Below are 12,430 nucleotides of genomic sequence, written 5' to 3'. Positions count from 1 at the left end.
ATAGTCATACTTGCTTATTTCTGTTTTTGTTGCCTTTGCCTGAGGAGACAGACCAAAAAATATATAGCTGAGATCAATTTTAAAGAGCACACTGCCTATGTTTCCTTCTAAGAGTTTCATGGTTTTAAGTCTTCCATTTAATCTATTTTTAATTTATTTTTGTATATTAGAATATGGTTCAGTTTCATGCTTTTGCATGTAGTTGTTTAATTTTCCCAACATCATTTCTTGAAGAGAATGTGTTTTCCTCATTGTACATTTTTGCCTCATTTATCAAAGAATATTTGAGCATATAAGTGTCAGTTTATTTCTCTATATTGTGTTCCATTGATATATATATATATATATATATTTTTTTTTATATATATATATATTTTGGTGCCAGTACTGTACTGTGTTGATTAGTAAATCTTTGTAGTATAGCTTGAAATCAGGAAACATGATATTTCCAACTTTGTTCTTCTTTCTTGAGATTGTTTCAGCTACCTGGGATTTCTTGTAGTTCCCTACAAAATTTAGAATTATTTGTTCTAGTTCTTTGAAAAAACGATATTGGTATTTTGATGGGGATTGCATTGAATCTGTAATTTGCTTTGGGTAGTATGCTTATTTTAACAATGTTAATTCTTCTAGTCTCTGAACACAGTATATCTTTCCATTTATTCCATCTCCAATATCTTTCATCAATATCTTATATTTTGAGGAGTACAGGTTTCTCACCTGCTTCATTAAATTTAATCCTAGGTTTTTTTTTAATTTTTTGATGCAATTGTAAATAGAATTTTTTTCTCAATTTCTCTTTGTAAAATATTGTTACTACTGTATAGAAACTCTATAGATTCCTATATATTAATTCTGTATCTTAGAATCTTACTGAATTCATGTATTAGTTATAATACTTTTTTGAGTATTAGAGTCTGAGTCTTAGTATTAGAGTATTAGTCTGAGTATTAGAGTATTTGAGTCTTTAGAGTTTTCTTTATATAGTAACACCTCATCTGCAAGCAGTGACATTTTACTTCTTCCTTTCAAATTTGGATGACTTAATTTTTCTTATCTGATTGCTTTGGCTAGAACTTTTAGTACAATGTTAAGTACAAGTGGCAAGAGTGGATATCTTAGTCTTGTTCTTGATCTTAGAGAAAATGCATTCAGCTTCTCAACGTTGAGTATGATGTTAGCTGTGGTTTTGTCATTAACAGCCTTTATTATGTTGAATTATGTGCTCTCTACCTCACTTTTTTAAGAGTTATTACCATAAAAGAATGTTGAATTTTGCCAAAAGCTTTTTCTGCATATATTGAGATAATCACACAATTTTTATTCTTTGTTTTGTTAATGTGATGTATCATGTTGACTGATTTGCAGATTTGACCACTTCTTGCATCTCTGGAATGAGATGTACTTCATCATGGTATTGTTTTGTTATTTTTTTGTGACCCCATGGACTGTAGCCCAGCAGGCTCCTCTGTGCATAGGATTTCCCAGGCAAGAATACTGGAGCAGATTGCAATTTCCTTCTCCAAGAGTCTCTACAAAGAAGACTAAACACTGAAGAATTGATGCTTTTGAATTGTGGTTCTGGAGAAGACTCTTGAGAGTCCCTTGGACAGCAAGGAGATCAAACCAGTAAATCCTAAAAGAAATCAACCCTGAATATTCATTGGCAGGACTGATGCTAAAGATTGATGTGAAGAGCTGCCTTATTGGAAAATACCCTGATCCTGGAAAAGATTGGAGGCAAAAGGAGAAGGGAGTAACAGAGAAAGAAATGGTTAGATAGCATCACTGACTCAACAGACATGAATTTGAGCAAACTCCAGGAGATGGTAAAGGACAGAGGAGTGTGGCATACTACAGTCCATGGGATCACAAAGAATCAGACATGGCTTAGCAACTGGAGAAAAACAACCAGAGCTACCCTCAAAAATATAGCAAGAGAGAAAAGTGGGTTGCATCCCATTTGTGGGTCGCTAAGACTGGACATAAATATGAGTTGAACTCTATTTGCATCTGGGACCCTATATCAAACTGCTTCCAGAGCTCAAGGGAATTGTCTCAGTTCATCTTTCTTTTGGGTATCTTTGGGGATGACTCTGAATCTTGGGAAGGTAACATCTTTTGCACCTTCTTTGGGGATGCTTCTTTGGTCCATGAGGTTGTCTAATACTGCCAGGAATATTTACTGCTTATTTTGGCTGAAACTTGTCATGATATTTTAAAGGATTTTTTTTTAAGTAGCTCTAGGGTCAGAATTTGGCCAATTTGGAAGCTGATATTCAAGGCCAATATGAAACTCTTTTATCAGACCTTGTCCCCTAAGCTAAATGTACCCACCAGAAAAGAAAAACCTACCGAAGACTTTGTGGAAGAGTTTACTAAACATCCCAAATGCATACAACTCTAAGTCTAGAACATAAAAATGTTTTTATTTCCATCTTGGTTGAAGAAGCAAATTAAGGATAAAGTAGTTGGATGATTGTTTCAGCCCATGACCTGACCATTCAGATTGCAACCAATTCTTTGAGAAATGTTCTTACAAATTGTATCTTTTTACAATAACAGAAAATGCAGCTCCAGAAACAATTCAAAGCTCACCTATCCTTTTTATCAAGCCTAAAGCATCACCTATTTATTTCAAAGGGCTTGTAAATATTATAAAAATTCTGACCCTAGGAATCAAAATTCCTTCTTGGTGGTACATTCACTCTTTCCAAGTGCCAGGAACTCTTATCTAGGCCATCTCTTTGAAATGCAAACCTCAGGGAGGCAATTCTTAACAGAAAAAAGAAAAGAAAAAACTGATTATTTGGGATTTAAGTGAATGAACAATCATGTGTTATCTCCACAAATATTAATAAAAAGCTTTAGCCATCTGAGAAGGTAACCCTAAAATTTATTCCATCTTCAAGAAACATGATTTGATCCAATTGAGCCTTTATAAACCAGTGAGTCTTTCATGATCACACTCATCTCGTGCCTAAAGTTTTAAAACAAATCCTATATGATCTCTACATTTGTCTGTATGTTACATGTGTCTAGATAGATAGAGAGATAGTAAATGTGAGATATTTTTCTACCTCTGTATGGTATTATTAAAATTAATTTGTAAAAGAACATTATTTAATTAGCTTAAAAACAGCAAGCACTTGTTTAAGTATTCCTAAAGATCTAAGAAATACAATAAAAATGAACCCAAATGCTTTTCAGGTTCACATGATCTGGGAAAATGTTCAGCATTAAAGTTAGTTTAACTTCTCTAGTTTAATTAAATTAGTTATATCTTCAGGGCTGTCAGCATTTAAAATAATGCAGAAATGCAGTTTTATTCTGCTTGGTTTACTAGTCAAATAAGTTTGTGTTATCTCTGTTAGATGAAATTTGTCAACTAGAACAATAACTTGGTATGATAAAATGTTCATGAGCAATGCAAATATAATTGTTGAGAACAAGTGAATTAAATATATGTAAGTGGAATAAACATTTCTAGGTGAACTTGCAAAAATAATTGTGTTCTAGGGCATGTCTATTTAATTCATTTCCCCAAATCTTTTTGGTAACTTGAAATCTTAGAGTTTTGCTAAGCTTAATCAAATAACTGATAGCCAATGAATATCTAGATCATTTACAGATAAAATACTGAAACTTTAATTAGTGAACATAGTCTTATACACAGCTTCTTACCACTGAGAAATTTTAGGTATTTGGGTCTATTAGTAAACATGTTTGGAGCTACATTTAAAAATTTATGATGAGGAATAATGTACTTCCAGAAATTATGAAATATATTTATAAGCCTGGTGATATACAGAATTCTAGTATAAAAGACAGTCCACTATTGCTTACCTCCTAGGTAATTCCTTACCAGGAATTAAGGGTTCTAAGGGTTGAGAATTTTATTTAAGAATTTGAAGGGCTAGGAATTTTAATTTTTAAAGCTATGTAATAATAATAAAGATGAAAGGAAACAACTCTGTTTGAAAAGTAGGTAAGGAAAAAAGAATGATTAATTGTTCTAGAATGAAGAAGAGGGGGAAAATAGGAAAAATATTTTAGCAGTTTTGTGGAAAAAGAAGGCTTCCCTGATGGCTCAGAGGGTAAAGTGTCTGCCTGCAATGAGGGAGACCTGGGTTCGATCCCCAGGTCAGGAAGATCCCCTGAAGAAGGAAATGGCAACCCACTCCAGTAATCTTGGGAAGAAATTTTATGCATGGTCAAGCTGGCTAAGATTGGGATAAATTTAAGTTAAAAAATGATTTTTAATATCAAAAGTACACTAGTGTAAAATTAGAATTGGCTATCTCTATGAAAGGACCAAGTTTTATTGGGCTTTTGATCTGCTTTTGATAACAGATTGTGAAATCTTTTTCTTTACCTTTTAAATAATCTGCCTAGAAAGCAAAGATTTTGTGTTTTATCAACATAATTTCCTGTGTTACAATGTTGTCTTAATCAGTCCTTTAATAACTCAAGAAAACAATCTTCTTTTTCAATATTAAAAAGAGTGAAGTTTTGCTCACAATTTTGTGACCTGTATTTGTTTTAAAATTGTTTCTTTGGTTCAGTGGATAATTGAGCAGTATTTCATAATGATCTGTGATCCTTTTATTCAAGTGTCCATAACTTTTGATATTTTTTGGTAAACTTCCTCAAATAAATTTTTTTAATATAAGTTTATTTTAATTGGAGGCTAATTATTTTACAATATTGTATTGGTTTTGCCATACATCAACATGAATCCACTGCGGGTGTACACGTGTTCCCCATCCTGAAACCCCCTCCATCTCCCTCCCCATACCATCCCTCTGGGTTCAAATAAAATTTTTAATGAAGTCTTTTTGACCTCTAACTAACTTTGGGATTTTTCCAGAGTGTCCTGAGATATCTCAAAATGTTTGGTCTCTCTCCTTATGAAGCAGCAATATTAAAATAATTAGGTTTATCTGATATATTCAATTAAGGGAAGCACTGTCAAATAAGATGTAAAATAAAGCCATCTTTATGTTGTATTTGTATCAGTTCAGTTCAGTTCAGTCACTCAGTCGTGTCCAACTCTTTGCGACCCCATGAATCACAGCACGCCAGGCCTCCCTGTCCATCACCAACTCCCGGAGTTCACTCAGACTCACGTCCATCGAGTCAGTGACGCCATCCAGCCATCTCATCCTCTGTTGTCCCCTTCTCCTTCTGCCTCTAATCCCTCCCAGCATCAGAGTCTTTCCCAATGAGTCAACTCTTCGCATGAGGTGGCCAAAGTACTGGAGTTTCAGCTTTAACATCATTCCTTCTAAAGAAATCCCAGGGCTGATCTCCTTCAGAATGGACTGGTTGGATCTCCTTGCAGTCCAAGGGACTCTCAAGAGTCTTCTCCAACACCACAGTTCAAAAGCATCAATTCTTCGGCACTCAGCCTTCTTCACAGTCCAACTCTCACATCCATACATGACCAGAGGAAAAACCATAGCCTTGACTAGACGGACCTTCATTGGCAAAGTAATGTCTCTGCTTTTGAATATGCTATCTAGGTTGGTCATAACTTTCCTTCCAAGGCATATGTTATTAGAAAAGACCCTGACATTCAGAAAGATTGAAGGCAGGAGGAGAAGGGGATGACAGAGGATGAAATGGTTGGATGGCATCACGGACTCAATGGACATGAGTCTGAGCATGCTCTGGGAGGTGGTGAAGGACAGGGAAGCCTGGTGTGCTGCAGTCCATGAGGTCGCAAAGAGTCGGACACAACTGAGCAACTGAACAACAAGATTATGTGTCAACCACTATTCTCATATCACGGGAGAGAAGAAGATAGACAAGGTGACTACATCAGGGAGCTTACATTTTAATTGGGATAGGTAGACAATCAACATCAATGTTAAGAACACAAAATGATTTCTGACAGTGATAAGTACATGAAGACAATATGTTAGGATAACTAGAAGGGACATACTCCAGATAAGAGTAAAAAAGACTGAGACAAGGTAAACAGTAAGTGCAAGACAAGTGCAAAGCAAGACAAGGTAAACAGTAAGTACAAAGGCCTTGAGGCAAGAGCAAGCTCGGCATGTTTGAGAAAAGATTTAAGACCAATGTGGCTACAGAAGAATAGAGAAGTAGAAAAGTAGTGTTAGATGAAGGCCAAGGTTATATCTAAGGAACAGTAAGTTGTCCATTTGGACTGGAGTTGAAGTAACAGACGATCCAGGAAAACTAATTTGGGACTAAAATTAGAAAACCTCAGACACTAAATGGAGGTGGATACACTTCATTCTTTATAAATGCATAAACCAGCTCTACAAGAGAGGTGCTCAGGGACACCCCGCAGGTGTTTCTCATAAAGTAGGGTGACTTGGAGGATATCAAAAAGGGACTTGATCCAGAGCACTAAGGCAGCAAGCTAAAGGGAAGTACAAGACTGTTGGGCACATTTTACAACAGAACATCTGAGCAGGAAGTCATCCGGCTTATCTTCGTCACTGAAAGGGGGAAACAAAGACAGAGAAGGAACCTGAGGACTGGGGTGAGTGAAAGCAGAAAATGTAACTGATGATCATCAGTCCTGGCTCTCCTTCCATCAGAAATGATAATGTGTCACTTTGGTGCCAAAGCATTTAATGGCTGTTTCTCACCTCCAATCCTGCCATGGCAATCACGTGTTGACGCAGAGGTGCCGTAAGGTAAGGAAATGTGGACGACCGAGCCAACATCTGGAGGGAAGCTGCCCTGGAGAATCACCCAGATCCACAATAAATTTGCAAAAGAGAGATGCAGACTCTGGCTGTTTTAAGTCAATGAAGTAGTTGGGGTTCTTTGGTTTGGCAGGGTAACCTAACCTGTAATGACTAATACAGAATACAGGCAGAATAACCCAACCTCCTATGACTAATATGGTTCCTATGTCAAAGCTCTGTACATTTTTAGCATGCATGGGTGAGTGTGTGCCCATGGAGGTGTGTGCAGAATTACATCAGAATAGGTGTGTGTATTCACTTCTGGGAGCAAGTGTCTGTCTGGGTATGCTGCCAGGAGGGTTGTGGTGCCCTTGCCACACACCTTAACACCTTGGCTGAGCCTGGGAAGACTCTGGGAAGCCCACCAGAGCCCACCTGTCAGGTACCTCCAATGCTGTATCCATGGCTTACAGAGTTGCAACCTGGAACCAAAAGGGTCCCTGATCCTCCAGAGTACACTGGAGGGTCTCCTGAGTCACTCATCTGAAAACAAAACAAAACAAAAAACATGCACACACATACACAAAACACACAAAAAATTTTCCAATCATTTCTATCCATCCTAAAAACTCCATCCAGAGGAGGTGGCTGCAAAGGCCAGTATGATGTCACCTTCACCACCCAAGAGAGAAGGGTGGAAGCAGCAGTGCTCAAGAACCTAGGAATGTGACTCCTTTTCTTCCTTCTCCTCCCTTTCCTCCCCCTCTATGCACGTGCTTCAGTAATTGACATGCAGTGCTTCCACTGAACCTCATTTCATAATATCAGTGTTTCTCCTGGAGTCATTTGCTCCTCATAGTAACCCAGGAGGAAGGCTGGCAGGCATGAGGACACCATTACATGAGTGAAGGAAACGGCTCAGCCCATAGGTGAAGGTGTCAGCTCACGCCCCCTCCTCCTGGCAGCTCCAGTGTTCTTTCTCACATGCCTCCTTGGACTGATGCTAATTGGCCAAGAGAAATAAATAAATGATAAATTTTCCACTTCTCTGAAAGCAGTTTTGGCCACCCCCTACACAATGCCAGCAAGATGAGACAAAATCATTCCATCAATAGCTCTGGAGTACTCGGGTACAATTCTAATTAAAGTGAGACTGCCAAGGGCCTTCTGGAAAGGACTAAAAATAAACTGAGGGTGTTCTGTTGGGAACAGAGTGTTGGAGGGGAGAGGCTGGGCAGCAAGAAGAGGGGCGGAGAGCACAGCAGGGTGTCAGGCCCTAGGGAGACCAGGCTGGTGGTGACTTTTAATGAAGGCAACATCTGCCCCCGGCCTCCAGCCCATTCATTTCTTTTCCTTCTCATCTTCCCTTTGAATAATGTGCTGTGCCTGCTACTCCAATCTCAGCCTCTGCTCTCCACATTAACATGTATATTGCTTGGTTAAGGGCTATCTGGCCGGTTGGTTCTAAATAACTGGAAAATGACAGGAAGGTGATGGGGGCAGGATGAATGAGGATCTCATCAAAAGCTCCTGACCGCCTTTGTCATTTATAAACAAATACCCAAGTGACTTCCACAATTTTATTTTCAACTGCACTCTTCTGAAAAGAGCCAACCAAGCTCTCCTCCTTGATATCTCCCTCCCCTACCCCAGTCCCTTGACTATCTGGCCTGTATATTCACTCACAGTCAGCAGCTGCCCTCTCTCAGGGCCAGGTACTGCCCTGAGAGAGGACAGCCACTGCCCACAGGGAACTCAGAACCTCCAGAGACAGACACTAAAACTGTAAGATGTTTGGTGTGTTAAGTGCCCAGACATGGCATGGGCAAGGCAGGGCAGGCTGCTCTGGGAACACAGGCAAAAGAGGTTCTGATCCAGGATGGCTTCCTGGAGGAGGTGCCCCTGATTAGTGTGTAGATAAATAAACATTAGTTTGATGAGTTAGTAATCCAAACCCACCAGCCCTTTACCCCAGAGATCGTTATATTATGCTGTTTACTTCCCCTTGTAGCATTTCCCACCTATAAACACATACGTGTGTGCTGCGTGCTAAGCCGCTTCAGTCGTATCCGACTTTGTGCAACACTGTGAACTGTAGCCCACCAGGCTTCTCTGTCCATGGAATTCTCCAAGCAAGAATACTGGAGTGGCTTCTCCTTCGTGAAAACACCAAATGGTGGATGACGCCACTGCTGCGGAAGTGTTGGAGGCCCCGGGGGCGTGGAATGCAGGCCAAGGTGGCTTCCGCAGAGGCTTCGGCAGTGGCTTCCAGGGCCGGGGTCGCAGCCGGGGCCGGGGCAGGGGCCGCGGAGCTCGCGGAGGCAAGGCCGAGGACAAGGAGTGGCTCCCCGTGACCAAGCTGGGCCTCCCGGTCAAGGACATGAAGATCAAGTCCCTGGAGGAGATCTACCTTTTCTCTGTGCCCATCAAGGAGTCTGAGATTATTGATTTTTTCCTGGGAGCAATCCTTAAGGATGAGGTTTTGACGATTATGCCCGTGCAAAAGCATACCCGTGCTGGCCAGTGGACCAAGTTCAAGGCATTTGTTGCCATCAGGGATTACAATGGACATGTCAGTCTGGGTGTCAAGTGCTCTAAGGAAGTAGCCACTGCCTCTGTGGGACCATCATCCTGGCTAAGCTGTCCATCGTCCCTGTGCGAAGAGGCTACTGGGGGAACAAGATCTGCAAGCCCCACACGGTTCCTTGCAAGGTGACTGGCCGCTGTGGCTCCATGCTGGTGCTCCTCTTCCTTGCCCCCAGAGGCACTGGCATCTCTCCGCCCCTGTGCTCAAGAAGCTGCTGCTGATGGCCGGCATTAACGACTGCTACGCTTCTGCCAGGGGCTGCACCACCACCCTGGACAACTTCGCCAAGGCCACTTTTGATGCCATTTCTAAGACCTCCAGTTATCTCACCCCTGACCTCTGGAAAGAGACAGTGTTCACCAAGATTCCATATCAGGAATTCACTCACCATCTTGTGAAGACCCACACCAGAGTCTCCACGCAGAGGACGCAGGCCCCAGCTGTAGCCACCACATAATTTTATAAAAAGAGTAATAAAGTGAATGAAACCGGTAAAAAGAAAAAAAAAAAAAGAATACTGGAGTGGGTTGCCATGCCCTCCTCCAGGAGATCTTTCTGACCCAGGGGTCAAACCACGTCTCTTAAGTCTCTTGCATTGGCAGGCAGGTTATTTACCTACTGAACCACCTGGGAAGCCCCATAAATACATACATGCACAAACAAATACATAAATTCAAAATATGTACATATTTTGGTTTTTTGTTCTCTATGTTGTGTCTCTCACCGCTTCACTGTAAATTCCAAGAGACCAAAGACACAGTGTCTCACTAACTTCTATGACATCAGCATCCTGTACCACATCTGGCATATAACAGGAGCTCAATATTATTTGCTGAATTAAAGGATAAACTGATGGACAGGGGAAAGTGTGGGAGGCAGAGGGACCTGCACTGGCAAAAGCATGGAGCCACAAGGCAACACGGGCATTAGGAATTGCATGTTCAGAGCATGCATTATGCCTGGGGTGAGGGTTGAGCTGTTCTGAGGAATTCAGATTTAAGAGTTGGGCAATTTTTCAGCTGTGGGGTGCCATGATTGGGTTTGCCAGTTGGGAAGATTGCAGAGGAGAAAAGACTATAGGCTGGAGGGCAGAGCGGGGCTGAGAAACCAAGAAGCTGTTAACTGAAATCCGGAAGAGAGACGGCTGAAGGCCAGAACCATTCCAGTCTGCCCCTTCGCTGGAAGGGCAACCCAGTAGTTTTGGGGGGCCAGCACTGGGATAGGAGTCAGGACCTTGACTCTGGGCTGAGACCCTGGGCAAGTTACACAACCTTGCTGGTCCGGAAGGAAAGGAAGAAGCATTCAGACAACAGGTCCCAGTTGGGGCTTCTGCCTGGGCATTCTTGATCTTAAGTTTTGACCCCTGGTTTGGCATCAGCTTATCTCCCCCACCATTCCACTCTGCGGCCAAAATAGCAACAGTATAAACAGTCCTGAGCACTCCTTCTGTGCCAGGTATAGTTCTGACCATATGATGCCTTGTTTAATCCCAGGACACACTCAGCAAGTGCTGACTGCCGTCAGTATAGAGCAGCCATGCTGCTGCTTCCATTGTCATTACTAACATCACTGGTTCGTCACTACCCAGCCTGACACCTGGAAGGCCAGGTGGTTCTAGTGGTAAACAATCTGCCTGCCAGTGGAGAAGACGCAAGAAACATGGGTTCCATCACTGGGTCAGGAAGATCCCCTGGAGAAGGGCATGGCTACCCACTTCCATATTCTTGCCTGGAAAATTCCATGAACAGAGGAGCCTGGTGGGCTACAGTCCATAGGGTCCCAAAGAGTTAGACACGACTGAGAACACATGCAACACACACATCGTCCTAAAAGATGAGGAGTTAAGCAGGATGACATCACTCCTCATTTCACAAGTGTGGAAACTGACTTCCCCAAAGGCACATAATTAACAAGAATAAAGTAAGAGTAGAATCCAGGGCTGAGAAAAGAAGGAAACTTCCTCATAGTTTCTCTTTTCTTGTTTTTTCACAAACACATAAAGTGGGAGTCATTACCTTCCCTCTGTCTGCAGATGAATAAACCAGTTCAGAGAGGATAGGGGCTCACCCAACATCACACAGCAAATACAAAGAAGAGGCAGAATTTCATCCCAAATAATTCTGACTCCAGGTCCATGTTCTTGCAGTCCTATCACCTGCTGGGATTCTGAGTGCTGGCTCTCTGGATCCAACCATTTGTTCCACAATTACTCACTTCATCCCTACTTCATGCTAGCGCTGAGATCTGGACCTGAGTATTTTCTCCTTCTTCCCTTGATAGGGTGTGGCTGGAGGGTGTTGATCTGCAGTCACTCTGAATTAGGGAGACAGGTGCTGGCACAGTTTGCAGGATGATGCTGGTGGGTTTAGGAGAGAGAGGGAATGGCACGGCCCTGGTTACCACCCTCACCGGTTTCCCACAAGAGCTGCTGTGCTTGTAAAACATTGTCTCTTGCAGCCTTCATAAAGGCCACATGTTAAAGGCTGACTCTAACCTTCTTCCCAAGACATGTGTCCCCCTAGCTGTCTGCATTTATCACCAGGTAAAACAGGCCAGAGCACAGGGAGGTGCTTTCAGTGAAGTAGCTGTGGGCTCAGATCAGCTCATCCCATCCTCGCTGCATCCCAAACCTATGACTTTACCTCTCTGAGTCTCAGTGATCTTCCTCAGGGCTAACTAATAAGGTTCACAAAGGACTGAGGCTTGTTGGAGTTTATTGCACCTAATTTCTGAGCATGTGTGAAAAGACCTCATTCGTAAGTCCTCTTCATTTATTTCCCTCTTAGGAGGTGGCTTAGACGTTGCAAAGAAGGCTAGTGTAAACGCAATATTCAGTGTCTACCAGCCCAGAACACGGAGGATGTCCCGCAGTCTGTCTCTAAGGTCTGCAATGCCAGCAATGCCAGCCTGCTCCAGGGCAAGCAACATGTCTGAATTGTGTGCCCCTAACCAGTGGCACAGCCTTGGGAAACCCTTAAGATGCTCCAGATCTCCTTCCTCACCTGGGAGTCTAGCATCTCTCTGTGGCATCTGCCAACTCTTCCATCCATCTTCAGGCTAAGACTGGGGGCAGGGAGGTAAGCAAGCCTCAAGGGATCTCTTCAGGCCTCTACTTTCAAAAAGCAAGTGCTCCTGAGGTTTCCCAGGTGGTGCTAGAGGTAAAGAATTCACCTGC

General features: G+C 42.0%; 1 pseudogene; it reads left to right on the top strand.

Moving 5' to 3' along the window:
• Positions 1–9,716, top strand: part of LOC102410476 — a 171,407-nt pseudogene extending 161,691 nt beyond the window's left edge.
• The last annotated feature ends 2,714 nt before the right edge of the window (positions 9,717–12,430 follow it).

This window comes from Bubalus bubalis, chromosome 3 (genome assembly GCF_019923935.1).
Source record: "Bubalus bubalis isolate 160015118507 breed Murrah chromosome 3, NDDB_SH_1, whole genome shotgun sequence".
Taxonomy (NCBI): Eukaryota; Metazoa; Chordata; class Mammalia; order Artiodactyla; family Bovidae; genus Bubalus; species Bubalus bubalis.
This window is presented reverse-complemented; position numbering and strand designations above follow the sequence as displayed.